The 23,175-nt window shown below is 38.9% G+C and overlaps 1 pseudogene; it reads left to right on the top strand.

The window, feature by feature from the left end:
* The window catches only part of LOC140689294 (cyclin-dependent kinase 4 pseudogene), a 159,783-nt pseudogene that overhangs the window by 53,295 nt on the left and 83,313 nt on the right, over window positions 1–23,175 (top strand).

Raw genomic sequence — 23,175 nt, 5'->3', positions numbered from 1 at the left:
TGGGAAAACATGTTAAACCCATTGTTCCTACTGACTTTTCAGTTAGTTTTGCTAAATGGTAACAGAATTATTTTCTTATTCCAACAACTCACTTTCCATCCAGCAACCAGATTGTTTTTTTTTTGAAAACACAAGACTGGTTACAAAATGCTCCTGGTTAAATGTTTCCAATTACACTTAGAATTAGAAAAAAAATAATCTTTACATTCTTCTACAAAGCCTTAAGGTGATCTCTCTAACATCATTTGGTACTAATCACTTCCTGGGCCACTCAGTTCCAACCAGTTCCTCAAATAGCCCTCTTCCAGATGCAGGAACCTCGCGCAAGCTGTTTTTCCACCTGAACACTGCGCCACGTCTTCATCTCAGCATAGGTCTTTGCATGAAGATCATGTTTTCAACTTTTATGATCTTAACTTGTGTTTTCTCTCATAGTGTTCCCTATATTTGTTGTAGTATTTACTGTAATCCTGAATCATACTTGCCTATTTACTTTTTTGTCTGTGTCTAAGACTAGGTTTAAAAAAAATTCATAGGTTTTATACATAGAACATACTCAGTAAGCAGTAAGAACAAACAGCTTCCGTGCATGAGTGAGTTAAGAGCATAGACTTCTGCAGAGTTGTAAGAAAAAGATAGACATTCTTCCCAAGAACTTTTCCACCCAACCATGAGACATTGGAGTGGCAAATTATGAGTGAATGGATGTACTATTTATCAGGATGGATCCTCTTTTTGAAGGGATGGTTAAACTGCTTAGATAGTACCAAGAGAACTCATTAAAGCCTGCCAAATGAGCAAGAAGTTTTCCTGCCACAGCCTGAAAGAGGGCAGTACATAGACCTGGACTATAGATACAGAGAACGTTGGTCTTCAAATATGAAAGCAGACCCTGAGAAATGGATTCTTGAAGAAAAAGTCTGGCGGTTGAAGACCAGCTCATTTCAGATAGGGAGATGTGGAATTGTATAGACCTGATTTATTGGTCCAATTCCAAAACCTGCTCCTTTCTTATTGTAGTGAGGAAAGGACTTCAGTTTTATAGTCTGGTTACTTGAAATTTCATTCATCCACCACTGTATTCAGTGCAACCATCAGTGTATATCCATCAATGTATTGAGCATCTACTAACATGCCAGACTCCGTGCTAAGTAATGTGACTATAGTAGTGAATAAAATTACTTTCATAAAGCCAAGAGTTAAGTTAAATCATTAAACATGTCATAGTAAAGAGTGATGGATATAAAGAAAGGGAAATTTGCTGATATAAGGAATATTGGCGTATGAGAGTTCATCTTAATTGAGGAGTTAACATTATGGTAACATAACAGCAAGTGCCTGGTATCACATACTGTCCCAGCGCACTTTACATACGTTATCTCATTTAAGGCTATAACAGCCTACAAATATGGTGCTAGTTTTAGTGGCAAACCTAGGTTTTGTGTTGTTTGGGAGCTTGTTTTCTAGGGTCACTTAATTTTATTTGTAAAAATAAATTTTTACTAAGAGAGGAAGGAATGCCTTTAACTCCTAATTTTAAGGGCATCTGTATAGAGGTTGAAATAATTAGACTTTAGTCAGTAAGCTCATAGTTAATGGCTTAATTACAGCTTATTTGATGTAAATCAATCTCATATGACCATATTTATGTTTTTAAGCAACAGAGCATAGGTTTCTACAATGAATATTTTAACAAGTTTCCTATAATATTTTTTTCGCCTTAGGCTGAAGGTTTACAAGTCCTTGAAACTATGAAACTTCTCTACGCTCTAGGACGTTGACACCAGTGACAAGGTACAGAACAACTATAGATTTTATTTATCTGGTGCGTAAATATATTATCTGCCTGTAAGTTGTGACGTCCAGCTCAGGGTTTTGTCACCTCCAGCACCTGAACCTTCTAATTATTTTGATGGTTTCTGGCTTCTAGTTTCAATTATAAATTATAAAATTTAACTCATCCAGGGTTGAGTTGAAGACTATGAGACTTAAACCTACCTTATCCACATTAACAGATGAGAAAGTTCAGACACAGTAAAGTACAGACTCTGTCTCACGGCAAAATTAAGCTTATTTGGAGCTCAGGCTCTTTCCTCTGTGATGCACTGCCTCATGCTTTTGTTGTTTGTTTGTTTTGGTACACTGGTGAGGATTTTCCACTTTTCAATTTTGAGAATAATTATCTGACTTAGTGGGTTTCCTTTTAGAGAGTTTTCAAGCATTCCCCTTCTAGATTCCTCTTCACTTGTGGTCTTTCTGCCTCCTTCTCTCTTAAGCAGTATTTTTAAAACATTAAATTTGACCACCAAAGAGTCCTCTGCCAATGTACAGTTGTATGCAGTCTTTCCTGGTAAGTTTCTGGTCTTGTGTGATGACATTTTCCATCATAGGTATATTCTTGTTAAGGCTGGCCAATTCTACAATTTCTTGCTCTGTGATTAGACTTGAAAACGTATGTGACCATAGTGGTTCAGGATCTTGGCTAAACTACTGAGCCAAAAGGTGTTTCTTAGCAGACGGTTACTTTGAAGTTTGTGCATGCAGTTCAGGGTTCCATTTCTAGGTACCCCCTAAAGTTTGCAAGTTAATCTTCAGCAACAACAGGTTTGTATGTTTTGGAAGTTTCTCGAGGACCATAACTTTTAAATTTGCTCTTGCTTTTATAGATTGGACAGTTGTTATTGTGATTATTTATTTATTTATTTATGCGTGCTATTTTTAGGTACTGTTAAAAGTCTTGTTAAGGATTTTCCTTTTTGGTAATGATATTTATAAATCTTAGAAAATAATTCTTCTCCTTCTTAGTTTCTCCCAAATAAATTTTAAATTCTGTGGCATGGTTTATGGAGTTCAGATCTGTTTCTAACATAGGCAAATATACTCCTTAAATGCCCCTCCTATGTTGTTCCACGTTTACAGTGAAGATGTTTAGATTATCTTTGCTGTAGCACATCAAGCCACAGTCCAGGAACTACTGAGAAAAAAGTTGAGCCTTGCTGTGAATTAGATGAATTGAAAAATGGAACAACCCATAGGTGTTTGGCCCATCTAGTCCTGCTCCAGGGCACCAGGCTGCACAAGCAGAGGGCTGGCTGCATTTCAGCATTTGAATAGTCCACAGACTACACATCTCTCTATGGCTATCCTGGAATGGAGTCTGGGTCTGAATTTTGCTCACCTGCTGAGTACAACTTAGATGCTTCCCAAGCGAAGTATGTAAGTTCTATGTTCAATCGACCAGTGTGTGCGTCAGTGGATAGATCGGCTGAGGTCCTAATTTTTTCTGATGCTTCACAGTAAGCACGTAGAAGTGTGACGGGGAAAGACGGCTGCCTGGGATGTTCCATTTTGAGGTATGACTATTTGGTGTTTCAGAAACTATGACACAGTCCCTAAGAATCTTTCATTTCACATGAAATGATCAGACATCAAATTTGTACTAAGAAGTGAAGACAGAACTATCAAGCTCTGGATTGTTCACAACCTTCCTAGGGCTGAGAGCATGCTGTCTTCATCCTTATAACCCCGTAGACTAGCCTGGGGTCTAGTACATGGTAGATGCTTGAAGAACATTCGCTGAATAAATAGATGTTCAAGCGTTTCTAATATAAGCCCGATGGGTCAATTCTCCTGTCTGCATAGTTGCACCCCGCAAACCTGTTTCAAATCCATAAGTCATTAAAAAAGGAAAGTTTTACTGAAGTTATTGTGGGGGAACAGGGAAGCACAGAGTCCAAAATCAATCTCTCTCAATTCGATCCTCTTCCATGACTGTTACCCATCTTTGCTCTTTCTCTGAGTTCTCATCCTGCTGCTGCTTGCTGCCTTTCCTAAAATTGCCAGTTGTGTGTAGGCGAGTCAGCCTTGAATTAAACTTGCAAACCTTGCCCAGTAAAACACGAACTTAATTATTAACCAAACAGTAACTCCTTGTTTTTCCTGAAGTATGCTCTTTGGTGGCAAGAGCAGAGGTAGAAATCTCATCCCTTCACCTCAAGTGTACAATTTGTGTGTCCAGTAGAGTCTCTTCCAAAGGAGACCTTCTGCTGCTAAAACCACAAGGCTTAAATATATTATTCCAATTATTTGCATTTTTTCTTCTTCGACCTCTTGGAGGTAGACTAAGGGGTCTAGCATGGGAAAGAATTTGATTCTTAATTGTTCATTTGAATCAGAACAATTTTAGGTGTCAGTGCAGCTTCTTCATCCCTATAGAAGGTGAGCGATCGTGTTCCAATGCTGTCACAAAATACTGATGTTGACCTTAGTCACTCTAAAATGCCACGTTCCTCTTCTATAAAATGGAACTCTTTAGAGTTAAATCAAAGTCAGTGGTTTTCAATCTCAGCTGCACATGGGATTCAGCAGGGAGTTTTACAAAATATGATGCCTGTTTTGACTGTGCAGGGTAATTGCCAGGCACCTAGATTTTTCAAAAGCTCCCCCAAGTAATCACTAATATGCAGTCAAGGTTGAGAATTACCAACCTAAGAGCTACATTGGTAATTAAATTAATATATATGAAAACACTCAAACTGAAAGAGGTTATGCGAATATAAGGAATTCCTTCTAGTCTTTTTATTAAAATAAAACAAAACCCACAAGACATTCATGCCTGCAGGTAGGGTGACCAACTTGTCCCGGTTTGCCTAGACTTACCTTGTCTTAACACTGGCAATCCTATGTCTTGAGAACCGCTCCATTTTGGTCAAACCTAGATGGTTAGTTACGCTAACTGCAGGCCTTATTAGCTGTGAGGTTTATCGAGTTCAAGGAACCATTAAATAATCCCTTTTCTGTTTCTTAAAATACTGGATATTCAGTTGAGCTATAAGTCAAAAGACTGGAACTCCAGGTTGAATGCACATCTATTCTCTCTGCCCCTGGAAAAGCCTTCCTATTTTGTTTTCCCTGTAGTCCATGCCTTTAGTCTCTCAATCTAAAATGTCTTTATTCTCCATCTTCATTTACTTACTGTTCAAGTATTTAGGGTTTGGTGATTCTCTGGCCTAAAAGAAAAAAAAATAATAAAGCAGCCATTAACATTTGCATTGAAAATTCCCTTGGTGGTGATTTTTTTTCCTTAGAAAATGTGAAGTTTATACAAATGTTTAGAATTCAAATAGTGAGCATGCTTATGCTCAGTGTATGTCGTGGATCAAAGATGAATTTATGTAGGTCAGTGTATCCTAGGCAGAATAACGGTTTGATTTAGAAAACTTGCCCTGATCAGTAAAATAAAGTGATCGGTCCAGGAATCATTAGGACTCTACTTTGCTGCCTGGCCCTAAGGAAGAATTAAGTCAGTGAGAGCCTTTCTCCCAAGGAGTCGAGTGCGTGTGTTGTGTGTACATATGTGTGTGCATTGTGTGTGGTGTGTGTCCTTGTGTGTATACGTGTGTGGGGTGTGTATGTAGGATGTGGGGGTGTGTATGTATGTGTTGGGTGTGTGTATGTGTGTGTGGGGCGTGGAGGGGTATGTGGTATGTGTGTGTTGACGGTGTAAGCAGGTGGGCATGGCTTTTCCTTCTCTTGCACCTTTCATATCTCGCACAAGAGTCTTCCATGACCTGAATGTAACTAACTCCTCCTGGCAAGGGGGTCAGGGATATGTGTTCTCCAGGTTCTCAGCCCCCGTGGTACAACAGAGAGCAAAAAAGGATGGAGATAGTATTAGCAGACAGCATCTGGCAAGTTATCACGTTGATTTCAACTTTTTAACTAGAGAAGACAGCCAACTCCATATGAGGTGATTAGGAAAGAGCTCTCAATGGAATCTGACCGAGTGCTGATACTCTGGGACCACGTAACAGTGTATTCCTTGGCTCCTCTTACCGTCCAGGGAATACACTGAGGAGGTCACCACTCATTTCAGTACTTGGCATGTAGCATGCACTCAGTGTTTGGTGGTTGTCATTGCTGTTAGAGCAGCGTGAATGGCAGTTAGCTCTTGGCAGCATAGTGGGGCAGCCAGGCTGAGTCACTCAGGAAAGTGAGGCATTGGCTACAGAAATCACTGTCACTACCACATGCAAAAGAGGGAGTGCAAAAGGGGAGAGCTGATTGGAAAAACCACATGTTAAGTTTTGGTCTTTTCACGTCACACCCTACACCTCATTGCCCAGCCCACTGTCAGACGTATTTATGAGTTTCTGGTTGGAGATTTTTTTCTCTCTCCTCTTCTCTCTCTCTCTCTGAGTAATGTTTCCAGTTCTTTCAGTAGATGCTTGCTAAGCACTTGCCGTATGGAAAGCACTGTGCTGGGAACCAGGGAAATAGAAATATATAAATAGAAAAGATAACTTTTAACTTTATGGGTTTATAATGAAATAGAAGTGTGTGTGTGTGTGTGTGTGTGTGTGTGTGTGCGCGCGCGCGTGTGTTTGGGTATACAGTGGCTCTTATGCCCTAGGTAATGGGGTAGAGTTACAGTAATATTTTTCCTCTTTTTGGGATTTTGTTTACTTAGTAGGAACATTAAGATAGATATGAAAGACAGATGTGGGAGCATTTGGATATTAAGGAATTTATAAACCAAAGAGATGCATTCCTGCTGGAGTTACTCCTAAAAGTTTTGAAGAGTCAAAAGGAAAGAAAGTAATTTAAAAAATAATGGGACATATCCCAAGGACTCAGGTATCAACTAGAAGGGATTCCTGTTGGCCAAATCTGGGGCTATTTGAGCATAAAATAATTGACAGTAGTGAATTATCAATCATTGAAAAAATAATATCATCCTGATAATAAGTATAGATAAATAGAAAGAAAGATGGGTGGGTGGAGAGGGGAGAAGGAGCTCTTGCTCACAATGGAATGCTGAGTGCTAACTGGTAAATGTAGAGCATGGTTTGATTAACTTATTTTGCAACCATCAGTGTAAAGACTTTTAGGGAAGACTTATCAATGAATGTTTAATCTAGGCAGAATTTTTGTAAGAAGCAGTGTGTGGTGCATGGTGAAGTGTTTCTCTTCTGCTTGTTAGTTACAAAGGGAAACAATAGAACATACAGTGGTTGTCACATTTTACATTCCCATTAGCAATGTATGAGTTGCTTTACCTCGCTGTCTTTTTGGATTTTGGCTGTTCTAGTGGATATGGAGTGGCATCTGATCGTACTTTTAATTTGCATTTCCCTGATGACAAATGATCTTTCCAGTTACTCCAATGTGGCCAGAGGCAGAGTCTTTAGTATCTTTCAGTCCATAAAGGGCTCCATCCCTAGCCTGGTCCCTTTGTGAGCCAAACGGAGGGTATACCTTTCAACATACCTCTTGTTCTCTTGGTTGTGTGTTTGAGTATCATCTTTTGCTGAACTGTGGAAGACTAATTTCAGAAACCATACCAGGGACTTAAGGCCAAGCAATTGGAAGTAGAAATTTTAGGTTATTAATGATCAACTATGGAAACTCTTCTTTGTTTCCATATATCCTTTGCCCATTTCTAAAAGTACACTCCAGGATCTCTTGGGGGAGCTGAAGAAATAAATGATAATGATGATTAAAGACTGCAGTCTCCTGAGTGCTCATCAAATTTGAACCTTACAAAAATATTGTAACAATCATCTGACTGCTGTTTCTCGAATATCATCTTATAAATGTGTCCCAGTAACCCCAATATGAAAATAATTACTGTCCTTTTATAGATGATGAAGCGAACCAGACAGCTTAGTTACCCTGAGTCACATTGTGAATGGGGGAAAAGAACGTGGACCCCATCTGCTGGCTCTTGCTTCCTGCCATACCACAGTGTCCTGCTTTAAAAATGAAAATGCTTAAGATGAATTTACTGTCACGTTAATACTGGAGAGGTTTTCTTTCTAGATTATCCCAGATCACTGCTCCTCTTTTTATCCCATTGTATTTTAGATTATTTCACCATCAAGTAACACCTACTTCTGGGACAGAGAGAGGAAAGGGAGATGAAATAAATACACACTGATCAATTTATTTTTGCTCCAGCTAGGTAAACGTGGTGGGAGAGTGGCTTAGAGTCAATCGGTTCTTTCCCTCCCGTCCTTTCTCCCTCCCACCATCCCTCCCTCTCCTTTTTCCTGCTAATTCTGAAGGAGTGCCTGTTCCATGCTAACTGTAAGGGTCTGAGATGAGCAACTTACATTCTATCTGTAAAATGAGGATGCTGATTCCTGCCTTACAGAGTTGCTGTGAAACAGAATGAGGCTTCTTAGTCCTCTACCTTTCCTGTTGCAGTTCATGCTCACGGGGCACCTCAAGGGTTAAGTGACTTAGGCTCCTATTCCTGTTCTTAAGTAGCTTCCAGTGCAGCACAGAATTTTCTATTGATCTTGGTTTGTTGCATTTGCCATTGTCTTTAATATTTTCAAGTTGACAGGACCACAAAACCTGGTTGACTTGGCCATTTGGGCTAATAACTTTGATAAAAAAAAAAGAATACCTAAATCTGGGATAAAGTGGGAAATGATTCCTCGTCTCCCAGGTTTGGGTCTTTGTCTTCTTCCCTGAAAACCGATAAACAAGATACTCTCAGCAAAATCAGGAGAATTATCTGTCTGCATGTGAACAATCATCCATCGAAGTTAATCAACAAGGAAATAAAATGCTAGGAAATTTAAAGCCTTTCATTTCATTTTCTTTCAATTCTTTTTGGTATGCACCAACTGTGTTGGCTATAAAGAAGTTTTATATCTTCAGCTTCAAAGGCATCTACTCTTCAAACTTACTCAATGAGGAAAACCCAGTCTCTGAGAGGTCTGTGGAAAAACCGAGGCTGCCAATGCGATAAGCACCCTGCTGACACAATATGATTTTGTGTCTTTTTTTTTTTCCCCCGCTTGCATCTGTAGGCAGGGGATAAGTGCCTGCTAATTAATCCAATCTCAGTCCTGACACAGTCACGCTCATGAGAGTATCTATTCCCCTCTTAGGGGGAATGGAGAGATTCAGAAACACACATGCATTAGCCTGGTAAGCCCTCAGGCAACTTTGCTGCCAGAATGTGTTGCCAAGAGACTGTAAGTAGTCAGGCCTTTCTGACTCATTATAAAATGTGCTCCCCTGATAGATAAAAGCCAGGGTGGGGGGATTTGGGGGAGTACTAATGAGAGACGCAAGTGACTAGAATGCCTGTCCAGATGTGAGAAGCTAGCCATCTTTGCAGAAGGGCTCAAGGGCCGTTAGGGAAGAGAAAGCCTGACAAGTGTACCTTGTGGCCGGGAAGAGAGACAGATATCAAGGAACTGTGCCGTCTGTTGGCTGCATAGACCCAGAAGTTGAAGAGCTTGTGTGACTAACAGGGTCCTGTGCCAGTGGGTGGAGGGAGAAATGAGTTTTGATGAAATGGTTGTCTCTTTTCTTAGACAGTGATTTCAATAGGAAAAAAAAAAAAAAAGAAAGAAAAACAACAGATTTGTATATAGTCCATGAGTCTCCATCCCTTCTTTGCCAAGGATCTAAAACATAATTTATTTCTGCCCGAAGTGATCTTTAATACTTGTAATATGTTTAATTGCTTTCAGCATGTTCCGGCAGGGAAAGGAGTATGGTGGTGAGATCCAGTGAAGCCCCTTCTAGTAACAAGTCTTTTTAAGTTAACACGTTTTTGTCCATGGTGGGATTTTAGCCATCCCTTGTTTGTGAATGTATTCGTTCAAAAATCGTTAGGATGCTATCTTCTTCTCCATTTCCTGGTAACAGTTGGGGGAACATTCTGCTTCTTTTCCCGTTATGATAGATGCCCTTGATTCCTTGCTTGGTGGATGGTTAAGGGCTTGAGACAGGGCAGACAGAAATAGTTAAGAGCGCAGACTTTGAACTCAGAAATATCCAGTTTTCAAATTCCAGCGCCATCATTTAGTAGCTGTGAGATCAGTTTTTCGCCTGGCTAGGGGGGATCACAGTAGTATTTACCGATGTGACGGTTCTAAGGCTTAGATAGCATATTACATAAAAAGCGATACAGCGACCGACAGAGTTTTAAATCCTCAGGAATGTTAGCTATTGCTTTATAATCATTATTATCTTCATTATTGTTGTTGTCTGTGAGTACATCCCCCAAATAAATGTACTTGTAGTAATAGTCTCATGTAATTTTCAGAGTTAAACTTTGTGTTAAGCGAGAGAGAATACATTATGAAGGAAATGAAATAGGTAAAATAGGTAATAAGGTGGATGAGGAAAGGGATGGAGAAAGGAAGGGGAGGAGCCAGGGATGCTGTTTTAAATGACCTTATATCTTAAGTTGGGAAGCAGAGTTAACATCTCACCCCCCAAAAAATCTTTGTATTTTTTTTAATCATAATGGAAATAATTGTTTTAATATTGTAGTCTTCAGATCACAGTACTCCGTAAAATTCAATATATAATGCCTCATCATTTTCTGACGCGTCCGCACATAGGAATGTTTATGATACTTCTTGTCAGAGTTTTCCATAAATGCTTTGAAAATGATTTTCTCATTCTCAGAATTACGGAATGTGGAAATTTACAACTGCAAATGGTCATAATGCTATTAGTGTAAATCTTACAATTTACAGATGGAGGAACTAGGGATAAAGGAGGTAAAATAACGTACTAAACTTCATAGAGGGGATACGGATTAGAATCAGGTCTCCCAGCTATCTAGGCAAGGGACTTACCCACCTACCCCATCTTCTAATACTTAGTAAAAGTCATCTAAAAAAGCAATGCATAATTAATAATGAACAGAAATTTATATTTTTGGTTGGTTTTTATAATTTTCCTGGATACAAATGATCACTCTAGGTCAGTTCTCTTTTTACAAGTTTAAAAAAAATTGTGGCAAAATAGACATAATGTTTATCATTTTAACTACTTGTAAATGTATAAATCAGTGGCATTAAATACATTCACAATGATTTATACCCATCATCACTGTTACACCCCAAACTTTTGATCATTCCAAACAAAAACTCTGTATCCATTAAATAGCAGCTCCCTCCCCCCGCCCCCCCCCCCCCCATGGTCCCTGGTAACCTCTGTCCTGCTTTCGGTCTTTGAATTTGCCTGTTCCAGATACCACATATAAGTGGAATCATACAATATCTGTCTTGGCTTATTTCACTAAACCTAATGTGTTCAAAGTCCATCCACGTATCAAAATTCATTCCTTTTTATGACTGAATTTTCAATACATAAATATTTAAAACTGTGTATATATAAATAAAACATATATATTAAATTTTATTTATTCATCTTTTGGTTATATGGTTGTTTTCATTCTGGTTATTGTGAATAATACTGCTGTTAACACTGTGTACAGATATTTGAATCCCTGCTTCCAATTCTTTTGGATGCATACCTAAAAGCAGAATTGCTGGACCAGGTAGTATTTCTATATTTAACTTTTTGAGAAACTGTCAAACTGTTTTCCCCAACGGCTACCCTATTTCACATTCCTACTAGTAATGCATGAGGGTTCCAATTTCTTTACATCCTTGCTAACATTTGCTGTTTTCTTTTTCTTTTTTTTTTTTTAATTATAGCCATCCTAAGTAGGTATGAATAGATCCGTTCTTGACAAGGTGATGACTTTGCCCTCCAGGGGACATTTCACAATGTCTGGAGACATTTTGGGTTGTTATATTTTAGGGGGAGGAGTTTGCTACTGGCATTTGGTGGGAAAAGAGCCAGAGATGCTACTAAACAGCCTACACTGCTTAGCCCTTCTCTCCACAACAGAGAATACGCCAGAAATGCTGGGACTGAGATACTTTGTTTTAGATCCATGTGCAGTGTGCAGAGCCAGGCTTCTGATACTCAGTTCTTCTATACTCTTTGCCGTTGAAAGAACATTATGATGTGGAACAGACTCCTTGACACTAGATGGCACAAAGAGATGAGTTTTTCTGAAACTATAAAATGCAGGACACTGCTCGGGACAAGATACTACTTTGAAATTGGGACAGCACACTGGCGGAATCATCAGAACTGTTCCTAGAAATCACTCAGTCACAATGATGACACTGCCACTTTTGATCCTGCTTCAAAGCGTTTCTTTACACTGAACTTACCGGAAGTCCCCTGGGAATTACCACAGTATTCTCCAAAGCTGCTTGAAACATGGAACCTATATAAAAAATACAGTCCATTAATGAATCGTTTTGAAACCACTCATTAGAGACTGATTGAACATCTGGGCCAACATAACTCTTTATTAAGGAAAATTTGATTATAAATTTGAAAGACGTTCTGTCTTCAGTACAAGGAATGTTACTGAGAGCGCTTACTATGTGCTAAGAGCTGTGCTAAACTCAGGGAGAATATAATGCTTAAACAGTGTCTCAGTTTAATACAGAATACATCCATGTTTCTCTTAAATCAAAAGTATGGATCTGGTATAAACTTACGATGTAACATGCAACAAAGTCATATTTTTAATAGTTAATGACAAGTAGAAATGTTCATTACATAATATTAATTGAAACAATTGTTTACAAAAGTAGTGTGAATGGTATAAACCCAGTGGTGCTTTAAGAATCATGCCATATAATGTATGTATATGAAGGAAAGGCAAAATACATCTAAATGTTAATGATTAACTGGGAAATTACAAGGGTTTTTTCCTAAATATTTTCTTCATTAGAAAATATTTCCCACATGCATTAGGTTTATAATGCATAATAAAAATTGTTACTAAAAATAAAGTTAGCATGTCTTAGATGATTATCAAGTCACCCCACACTCACTAAGTAAATCAGGGTCTACTCTGAGCCCTTTTCCATTGGAGGATGGGGAAAGACGATGGAAGATTCAGGAATGCACACCATTGGTCTCTTCTGTTTGGATGATTCATAGACATCTGCTAGGAAAGAATGATAAACTCTGAGACTGAAGTAAGGGCTGTGCTTCACAACTTTCAGATGCATAGGAATCACCTGGCAGTCTTGTTAAAATGCATGTCCCGATTCAGCAGTTCTGGGCCAGAGACTGAGGCTGAAGTTTCCACCAGGCTTCCTGGGGTCACTGAGGCTGCCATTCCATAGACCACGCTTCAAGCAGCAAGGAGTTTGGAGACCATTCTTGACTCTGCCACTTACTAACTTTTTGAACTACGGTGAGTAATGACAAGATGTAGAGTGCATTTGTGTTCACATTAAAATCTCTACAGAACTTTACAAACTCAGAGTCAGTGCTCATCTTCAGTTTTAGAGAGACAGACGTGTTAAGTGACTGGTCAGTATCACACCGCTAGTGACTGGCCAAGCCAGACCTCCAGGTTCTGGCTTAGCATTCATACTGTCGTAACATGCTGCTTCTCTCTACTTGCTCGCCCTCATCAGTGGAATGGTATGGCCCAAGCAGTGCTGTTAGCACACACAGGACGGTATGTCCAACAACTGAGAATCTGCATATTGGTAAGCTGGAGAATCACAAACATGAATATCTGCAATTTCCTACATAATTTGGAGATTACACCTGGGTAAGAATTGAATATTTAACGAAAAATGAATAATTAAATGCATTCCCAGGTTGTATGGGAGGAATACAAGTCTTTTCAGTGGAAACCAGTTGCTGAGCCAGCAAATGCAAACTCAGGCACTTGATTCCCAGCCCTTCTCAGGGTTCAGTGGATTCCCTCCCTTCTTGTGGTGCAGCACTGGCCCGGGAGCAGCTGGGATCTCCTTCATGCACGTCTGGTTTGTGGTCTGGGCTGGTGAATGTTTAACCTGCACCTTTGAAGCTGAAGCCCACACTGCATTCTTCATTTCACAAACCAGTTTGCTTGATGTGGTGAAACTTGACCCAGCTCTTCCATGCAATGTGCTGTTGTATCTGGACATGGGAACGGATGCATTTGCCTGGACATTCCTTAGAGATCAAGATGGTGCAGAGGGTTAGAGTGTCTTTGGCAAGGGCAAGGCCTGATTCGCTTATGTCTGATGGAACAGTTTACATTTGGCTTAGTCATAAGCAATCTCAATTTGTGAATTCATCCTTGTTTCTAATAGAAATTTCCACACTCGTGTGTGTGTGTGTGTTTGGAGCCAGTGTGGATAGGATAGGGTAGAAACAAATTGCCAGAAAAAGATGTAGATGCATCATCTCAGGCCTCACTGAAAAGAAGAGAGATAAACAGTGGCAAGGAAACTTAATTTACTGACATATACTAAACTTCTCAATGGGAAATTTTCACTTCCTAGAGTGTTCTATAGATTGGCCCTGAGGATCGATTCATTAATACCAGGAATTCTATGCATTTGACAGGCTAATAATGGTGTTTTCTTAAAGCTGTTGGTGTGAGAGCTACTTTGTAATGATTTTGCCAGGACAATCTTATATTGAACAAACTAAATTTGGAGAATGCTCCAAGGCATTTATCTTTGAGTAGCATCAGGGTATCTTAGAGGCCTAAGTACAGCTGGGCAAGTATTATTGAGTGCTAAGCATTGCGGAGAATATAGAAAGAGGAAGGAAAATAAACTGAATATGTGCCTCACACCATGCTAGCTGCTTTCCTATACATCATTTAATCCTAGGAAGTTGGTGCTTACTTCTCTTTTCAGAGAAATATGGGACTTGGTATCATTGAAAAGTTGCTTTATGACCACAAAGTTATTTAGCAGTAGGGATGGTATTTAAATCCAGAACTGTCTCACTGCAAAAATCTTCTACTACCATTATCTGATCTTACAAAGTACTTCAGTTGAATGTGACAAATAATCCTAGTATATAATGGAAGTACTGTCCTGACTCCCACCATCATCCAAGAACTGGTCTTTCTGGATGGATTTAAGTGTGATATGTCAGGTCACACGGAAGATTATAAGAAAGAACTTCCATTATGTGTCTCTTAAGGATATGAATCATTTCTTACAGTGTCCTTTGTAGCAAGATTTTCACATCTGATCATAGAGTGGCTGTCTCTCCAGTAGGTAATTGTTTCATTCTCATTTCATGGACAGGTCTCCCATTTTGGAAAATGGTAGGCCATGCATCTGACTGTCAGAAAGCTCAGAACCCAGAGCATGAGGGCCACACTGATATTCATTTTTAATCTCATTCTTGACTTTAATGTCCCTATTCCTGGTTTTCCTTCTACTCTCAGACTATATTAATTTTAAGTTTATACTTTCATTTATTATATATGGCTTTTTAAGCCATCTTGAAACACTTACGAAGTAAGATGAAATATAATCAATAAAAGTTATCTATAATCCATTTGTGACTATAAAAATTTTAAGTGCTACCCTCTGCCATAACTATATCTGCAATAGGATTTCAGGTGGAAGGGAGTCAGACCAATGTGGATTGCAGCTGAGGACAAAATTAACCCTTCTACCTCAGGAGTAGTCTTCTAGGGCCAGTAGCTCCTAGAAAAGCATCCTCTCAGAATGACAAATAGCAGAATAAATGGCAGGTAAATCCTAGTGAGTGCTCTTATTTGTCATAGGTTCCACACTTGTCACTTCAACCAACTTTCTGAAATCCCTTCTAGGAGGTGACTATGGTGGTTCTCCTACTAGGGCTCAGTGAAGTTGTGGCTTGCCTGAAGTCGTATATTTAGGGGTGAAATGCAGGAACTCTGACACCAAATCTAATTTACATTGTTGGGTCATTTTTTCTACCTCATGGAAGAGGAGATCCAATAAATATATAATGCAAAGTCTTCTCTGACCAGTAGGTAGAGCTTCTTGACTTGCAGACAACCATTTTCTTCTCTTTACCCACTTACTTCTGAATCTTCTCTTAATTCTTTTTTGAACTCCTCCTCTACCTCTTCCTCCCTCCTTTTCTATTTTTTCACCCTTCTTTCTTGCTTCACATTGACTTTATTGCCATGCTGCCCATTCTCTACAACTGTAATGGTTTCACCAGACTTCAAAGCACTGGGGGGTGTCTGTGGGGTGTCCTGGTTGTTCTGGTTGTTTGAGGCAAGTTTCCTAGAAATTAATTCCCCTGCCCAGCATCTTCAAGTTGAAGGAGATATGTATCTGGCCCTTCTCTCCTGATTTCTCAAGTCTGGGCCTTTTTTGTGTGTAGGAGAGTGGCCTTTTTAGCATGAGAATCACAGTAGCCTTATTTTGTTCCTTTTCTACGACCCATGCATCATTACATGTATGCATCATATTGAAAGATTGATTAAGCTAATGTCCCTGATAAGACTACCAACCTTTTGCATAAAAGCATCTTCACTATGGTATATTTATATTATTATATATTTATAAATATACATATTTGTTGACTGTCTCTCACTAATATTATGCAAGCTTCATAAGAACTCTAGCTCATAGAGTAGATTTTGACATATAATAGATCCTCAGTCATATTTATTAAATGACTTAGCTGAATGATGGTCCAGAATTCACTCAAGATTCAATCAAGGAGTAGAAACACTTTTGGGTACTCTATGTAGGAAGGACTTTAATATGGATGATTGGATACTTGTAAAATAATGAAAAGGATTATAAAAACAGGTTCCAGGCTTCCAGAACCACACAGATCTGATCTTAGAGCCTTGATACTCAAAAGTGTGGTCTGAGGACCAGCAGCATTGGATCACCTGGGAGCTTGTGTACTTCAGGCCTCACCCTAGATGAACTCAAATGGAATCTGATTTTAATAAAATCTCCCGGTGACTTGTGTGCATCACATGAAACACTCCTGAGACTGAAACTCAAGCTATGCCATATCTGATGCCCATTTGCTGCAGTTTTTCTTCCCACCAAAACCTAGAGAATGTCCACTCAAAGATTCAGTCCAGAAAAAGGAAGTCAGCACAGAAGTAGCTTCTACTGCCATCACTGCATTTTTAGAAAATTGTGGTAGAAAACATATAACATAAAATTTACCATCTTGATCATTTTTAAGTGTATAGTACAGTAATGCATACTGTATGTACATTGTTCTGAAAAGATCTCTAGAACTTTTTCATCTTAAAAAACTGAAATTCTGTATCCACTGAACAACTCCCTTTTCTCCATCCCCTGGAAACCACCATTCTACTTTCTGTTTCTAAGAGTCTGACTGCTTTAGATACCTCATATTAGTGGAGTCATGTAGTATTTGTCTTCTTGTGACTGGCTTACTTCACTTAGCATAACATTCTCAAGTTTTATTAATGTTGTAGCACATGGCAGGATATTTTTCAAGGCTAAATAATATTCCACTGTATGTATATACTACATTTTCTTTATCCATTCATCCACTGGTAGACATTTAGGCTGCTTCCATCTCTCGGCTATTGTAAATAATGCTGCAGTGAACATCGGTGTGCAAATAGCTCTTGGAGATCCAATTTTCAATTCTTTTGGATATCTATACCTGGAAATAGGATTGCTGGATCATACAGTAGTTCTATTTTTAAATTTTTGAAGAGCCCTCCAGACTGTTTTCCATAGCACCTAAACCATTTTATACTTCCACTGACAGTGGACGAGTGTTCCAATTTTTTCACATTCTTTCTGACACTTGTGATTTTTTCTGTTCTTTTGATAACAAACATTCTAATGGGTGTGGAGTTAGATCTCATTGTGGTTTTGATGCGCATTTCCCTGATGATTACTGATGTTGACCATCTTTTCATATGCTTTGTGGCCATTTATGTATCTTTGGAGAAAAGTCGATTCAAGTCCTTTGCCAATTAAAAAAATCAGATTATTATTTTTGGTATTGTGGGATTGTCAGAGTTCTTTAATATATTCTGGATATTAATCTCTTATCTGTGTGGTTTGGAAACATCTTGCCCTATTCATAAGCTGCCTTTTCACTCTGTTCTTTCACTGTGCAGAGTTTTGTAGTTTGATGTAGTTCCATTTGTCTGTTTTATATTGCTGCATTTTTTATGTCATATCCAAGAAATCATTACCCCAAGCTCAATGTTATAAAGATTTTGCCCTGTAGTTCCTATGTTACAGTTCCGGGTCTTACGATTAGGTCTTCAATCCATTTTGAGTTAATTTTTGTATGGGATATAAAGTAAGGGTCCAACTTCATTGTTTTGCATGTGGATATTCAGTTTTCAATACCGTTTATTGAAGAGACTATGCTTACTCCATTGTGTATTCTTGGTATCCTTGTGGACCATACGTGTGAGGATTTATTTCTGGGCACTCTATTTTGTTCAGTTGGTCTGCATGCCAGTACCATACTATTTTGACTAATGAAGCTTTACAATACATTTTGAAATCAGAAAATATGAAACCTCCAGTTCTGTTTTTCTTTCTCAAGATCATTTTGAGTATTTGAAGACCTTTGAAATTCCATATAAGTTTTAGGATTTTTTTTTCAATTTCTGCAAAAACTGGGCCATTGGGATTTCAACAGGGATTGTATTGAATCCATAGATTGCTTTGGGTAGTAAGGACATTTTACTATATGAAATCTTCTAATCCATAAACATGAAATGCCTCTCCATTTATTTGTATTCTCTTGAATTTCTTTCATCAGTGTTTCACAGTTGTCAGTGTTCAAGTCTTTCACCTTAGCTAAGTTTATTCCTAAGTATTTTTTTTCTTTTTTATGATGCTCTGCCACTGCTTTTTGACCTGTACCAAGCTGGAGAATGTATTCTACAACACTGCTCAGAGAACACTTGTATTTTTATGACCCTCTTAGATGGCAACAGTAGTCAGCAGCTGCAGGAAAATTTCTGCACCTCATTTCCAGTGTCCAAATCTCATAGAATCTATTTCTAATACAAAACTTTAGCTGCAAGGAAGTCTGGGAAATACAGTTTTTGGCTTTCCATCTTCTCTAATAGAATGAGTCTAGAAAAGAGGTTGAGTGTGCCAATCTAAAAGTAGCTAGCCCATGAATAAAATAAGGATATATTGAACAGAAAAGGGCATATAGCCAATATTTTATAATAACTTTAACTGGAGTATAAGCTATAAAATGTTTGAATCACTGTGTGGTGTACCCGAAACTAATATATTAGAAATGAACTATACCTCAATAAAATTTTAAAAAAGAAAAAAACAGCTGGCCTAGAGTATGAGCAGTATTGGTGGCCTTTCCAGTCCCCTTACACTGGTTCTCCATACCCATCACCCCACTTCTGTGTATTTACTGCTAAGATAGAACCTTCAGCTATCTTTAGAAGATTATCCTTGAGCTGTTGGGCCCAACCACCTCTGCAGTCTTGCCTGGAAATTTATCTACTGCCTGTTTTTCTGCCCAGCATCAGTGGCTTGTACCCATGACAGACGAGTGCAGCGCTAAAGCAGCCTGACTGAAGCTGGGACTTATCCTGGATTCCCACCCTTTCTTTGCTTCTTCTCCCTTCCCTGTCCTGCTTTCCTTGATCCTCTACGTAGCAGTCTCTCCAGGAGCACTTCCTTCATCAATACTTGGCACAGGTACCCTGACCTTAGGCTCTGCTTCCAAGTATCTGACCTAAGGCAGTGTGAGCAGCTAGCTTGGGGGTAGTAGCTAAGAGAGATTTACATTCAGATTTGTAACTACTTCCCCCACCTACTGCATTATTAAAACTCCTATTTCGTGATCCATATAACCCCTTCCTTCAGGCATGAATTCAGTATTTCAGTTAGAATAACAAACAGACATATTTTGTAAATTCATGCTAGCTGGCTGTAAGTTTATTATTTTCCGGATGTCTAAAGAAAAAAGTGCCTCCAAATTTTTTCTATTGCTTTGGAATTTTCTTCCTTTAAAAAAATCCTTTTTTTTAATTTTGCCTACTATTTTTTCCTTAAATGTTAAATAAATTTAAACAACAACCACAATGTCATTAATACAACTGATTGTTCTTTATTTCCTTCTGGATCATATTGTCAGTAGAAGACTTGAAGTTCCAGTTTATTTGTCCAGTGATTTTCATTTCTTGCACAGAAGTCATACGATAATCTGAAATGGTTTTTATGAACTGTGATATAACTAATATTTTAAAGGTGTTTATTCATGTGGTTATTTCGTTCCTGTAGCCCCTCTGCTTCATGCTCAGAGCTAGATAACGTGGAGAACTCAAAGAATTAGAAGGTGTTGTCTCTACCTTCAAGAAATATATATCTATTTAAACTCTTGAACTGTCAGGTCAGTCCAGAGGCTGTCTTGGCATCCAAGTTTTTAGCTTAACTGTATTGTATATAAGAAACTAGAATAATATATGGGCATGGGTCAATTTCCATTTAGTTATCTCACTTAAATTTTTTCTTCTTTTGGACTCAATTCTCATTCTAATGAAATTGTTGCTGTTTTTTTCTCATCTCTAGACTTCCAAAAGAATAGTTAATAATCACTGCCTCTGCTTCCTAATCTTGATGGAGGAAGAACAGATGTGGGACATGAGAAGGGCTGCATCCCAGGCTTTGGTTGCCCCTGGGACGTGCCACGCCAACTGTGGGTCCTTGGCTTCATGCAGGAAAGAATTCAAGAGCGAGCCACAGTTGAGTAAAGGTAGATTTATTCAGAGATTCATTGCAAGACAAGAGAAAGGCCACGAGGTGCGGGGATTGGGTGCTCAGATTAAAAGTAGGTACACATTCCATAGACAGAATGTGGGCTGTCTCCAAGGAGAGAGACGCATGGCCAGTTTTTATGGGCTTGGTGGCTTCATACGCTAATAAGTGGAAGGACCAGTATAACTAGCCTGGGGAAGGAGCTGGGATTCCCAGGAAGTTGGCCATTTCCCACTCTTTGGCCTTTTATGGCTAGCCTTGGGACTGCCATGGTGCCTGTGGGCGTGTTATTCACCATGTTAATATATTACAGTGAGCGTATAATGAAGCTCAAGATCTGCTAGAAGTCAAATCTCCCATCATCCTGAGCCTCAAGACCTACTGGGGGTTGAATCTTTCACCATTTTGATGTTAACTGCTATAGCATTCCTTGAATGGCTGTGCCTTGCCCCCTTCCTGTCTCAATCTCATTTACTTTTTTCCCTTCCAGTCTCTCTTTCCCCTCCCCAACTGTGCTGAGTGTGCTCTAGCATAGGTCTCCAATCCAGTGGATAGTTCCCATCTTCATCTTTCTATATGTTTTCTGTAACTTTTTAAATTCTTGAAAGTCTTCTCCCTTAGCATTTGTAATATCATTAGTTTCCTCCGTTTTAAATTATTATTTACAACTCCCTGTCTACTCTTGAAGCAATCAGACTTCGTCAGAGTTTGTTTTTTTGTTTGTTTGTTTTTTTTTTCACATTACATCCCATGCTCCTTTTCCTGATTTGGTCCGTTTCTATGTTGTAAAATGTAGTTTAATCCTAGTAATTCAACCTTACATGCTCTGGATATCCAGAGAGCTTTGCTATGGAGCAAATCAAATGTACTCTGAAAAATTCCAATGATCCGTCATCTGTGAGTGACTTGTTGGTAGCAAACATTGATAGTGAATATTCATGTAGTGTATTGGCAGACTGCTGCTGTTTGTAAATAGTTACACATCAAAGACTGAAAAGACATTCAAATAACCATGACTTGTCAGCATGTCAGCAAAAAGAAAAATTCACATAGTAGACAGCATTGTTGTCTGGCTAAACTTGAATCAGAAGTAGTATGAAATTTGATGGTAAAAGATAGAAATTCTTTTCAAATAAGAATGATGGAATGTCCTGAAAGAACATGATCTGAGGAAACTCAAGCTAGTACTTCATTTACATATGGCTTTCATTTCCATGGCTTAATTTAATCCTTAGAGCCACCTTATAGTTAAGACCCTGTTATTAACACTCTGGGTTGCAAATGACAGAAAATTCAAAATGGACTAGGTTTTAAATTGAGAAAATGTATTAGCTTACGTAACTGAGTCTTGGTGTGGCAGTGGAATCAGGGAGGTTCCCCTCTTCTTTCCTCTGCTCTGCTTTGATCTCTGTTGGCATCATCCTCAGGTGGCTTTTTATCGCATAGCGGCAGAGATGCCTGCATTCTGTTGCTCAGTAACCCAGAAAAAGCAGCACTTTACTGCTAGCTTCTGGGTGTGATTTTTCTAGCTTTAGCCTATGTCTCATATTACCTTTGGAACTGGGGAAAGGAACCAACTTTATCTGAATCTGTTAGGGCGATAGGGAAGGAATGGACCCCAAATACAAAATACTGTGTGTGTGTGTGTGTGTGTGTGTGTGTGTGTGTGTGTTACTGTCAGATTTTATTATTATTTTATGAATGAAGAGACTCAGAGTCTTTGTTACCTGCCTGAGGTGATGTGTCTACTAAGAGGACTTTATGAGGAACAGATGTTACTCCAGTGTCAATGAATTATAGATACTTAAAGCTGAAAGTAACCTAAAACTATAATGTACAACCTTTTCCCATGGTTCTCAAAGTCTTACTTGTTGTGCCTTAGGGGTTGCGTGGGTATTCCAAAAGAGGTGGGAAATCCCTCCTATTCAAGTGAAGAAACTTGGTTGATCTGTTTCACTTTCTGGGATACAAAAGATTCTATAAGAGGAAACATTTCTTGTATTAGAAAGAGTTTCCAAACAATCGCTCTGACTCACTCTTTTGTTATACAGAAATTACTTTCCCAGTGTTATAATCAACCCCAAAAGTGCTCAATAATCATTTCAACTCATCTCTCACAGTGTAAATCAATAGCACAAACTGAACTTTATTCAGTGATCCTTGGAGTAAATATTCTGAATGTAGACATTCAAATTTGTCCATTTCTCAGTTGATTTCAAGTATCTAAAGATGTTCTCAGCCTTTTCCCATCAACCTGCAGGGTATGACCCACTTAGTGGAAGTAATCCTAATGTAGGTGCGCATTCAATGGCAAGGGTAGATATAGAGAGAAACTCTTTTCTGATGTAAAATCTCTCCAAGTTATTAGAAAATTCTGAAGATTTCTCTTTCCTCTCCACATGGAGTATAATTTGAAGAGAAGTTCTTAACTTTTTGGCATCAGAGGTTGTAAACTCAGACTCTTCAGGGGCCTGTTCACCAGGTTGGGCATGATGTCTACCTGGATGATTTACATTCTGTCTGCAGGGGCAGCCTCTTCTGAGCTTCAGCTGACAGTTGCCACACAGAAGTGATCATTTAGATTTTTTGTGTGCCCCAAATTGATGCAGGAAAAACGGCTGTGGGGCGTGAGGAGGGCTGTGTCCCAGGCTTCGGTTGAGCCCCTGGGACATGTCCTGCCAAGTGTGGGTCCTTGGCTTCACATAGGAAAGAATTCAAGAGCAAGCCACAGTTGAGTAAAGGTAGATTTATTCAGAGAGATACACTGAAAGGCAAAAGAAAGGCCACAAGGTGTGGGGATTGGGTGCTTAGATTAGAGTAA

The sequence above is a fragment of the Vicugna pacos genome, chromosome 25, assembly GCF_048564905.1.
Source record: "Vicugna pacos chromosome 25, VicPac4, whole genome shotgun sequence".
NCBI classification, from domain to species: domain Eukaryota; kingdom Metazoa; phylum Chordata; class Mammalia; order Artiodactyla; family Camelidae; genus Vicugna; species Vicugna pacos.
The sequence above is the reverse complement of the archived record's forward strand: the minus strand, read 5'-3'. Positions and strand labels throughout refer to the sequence as shown.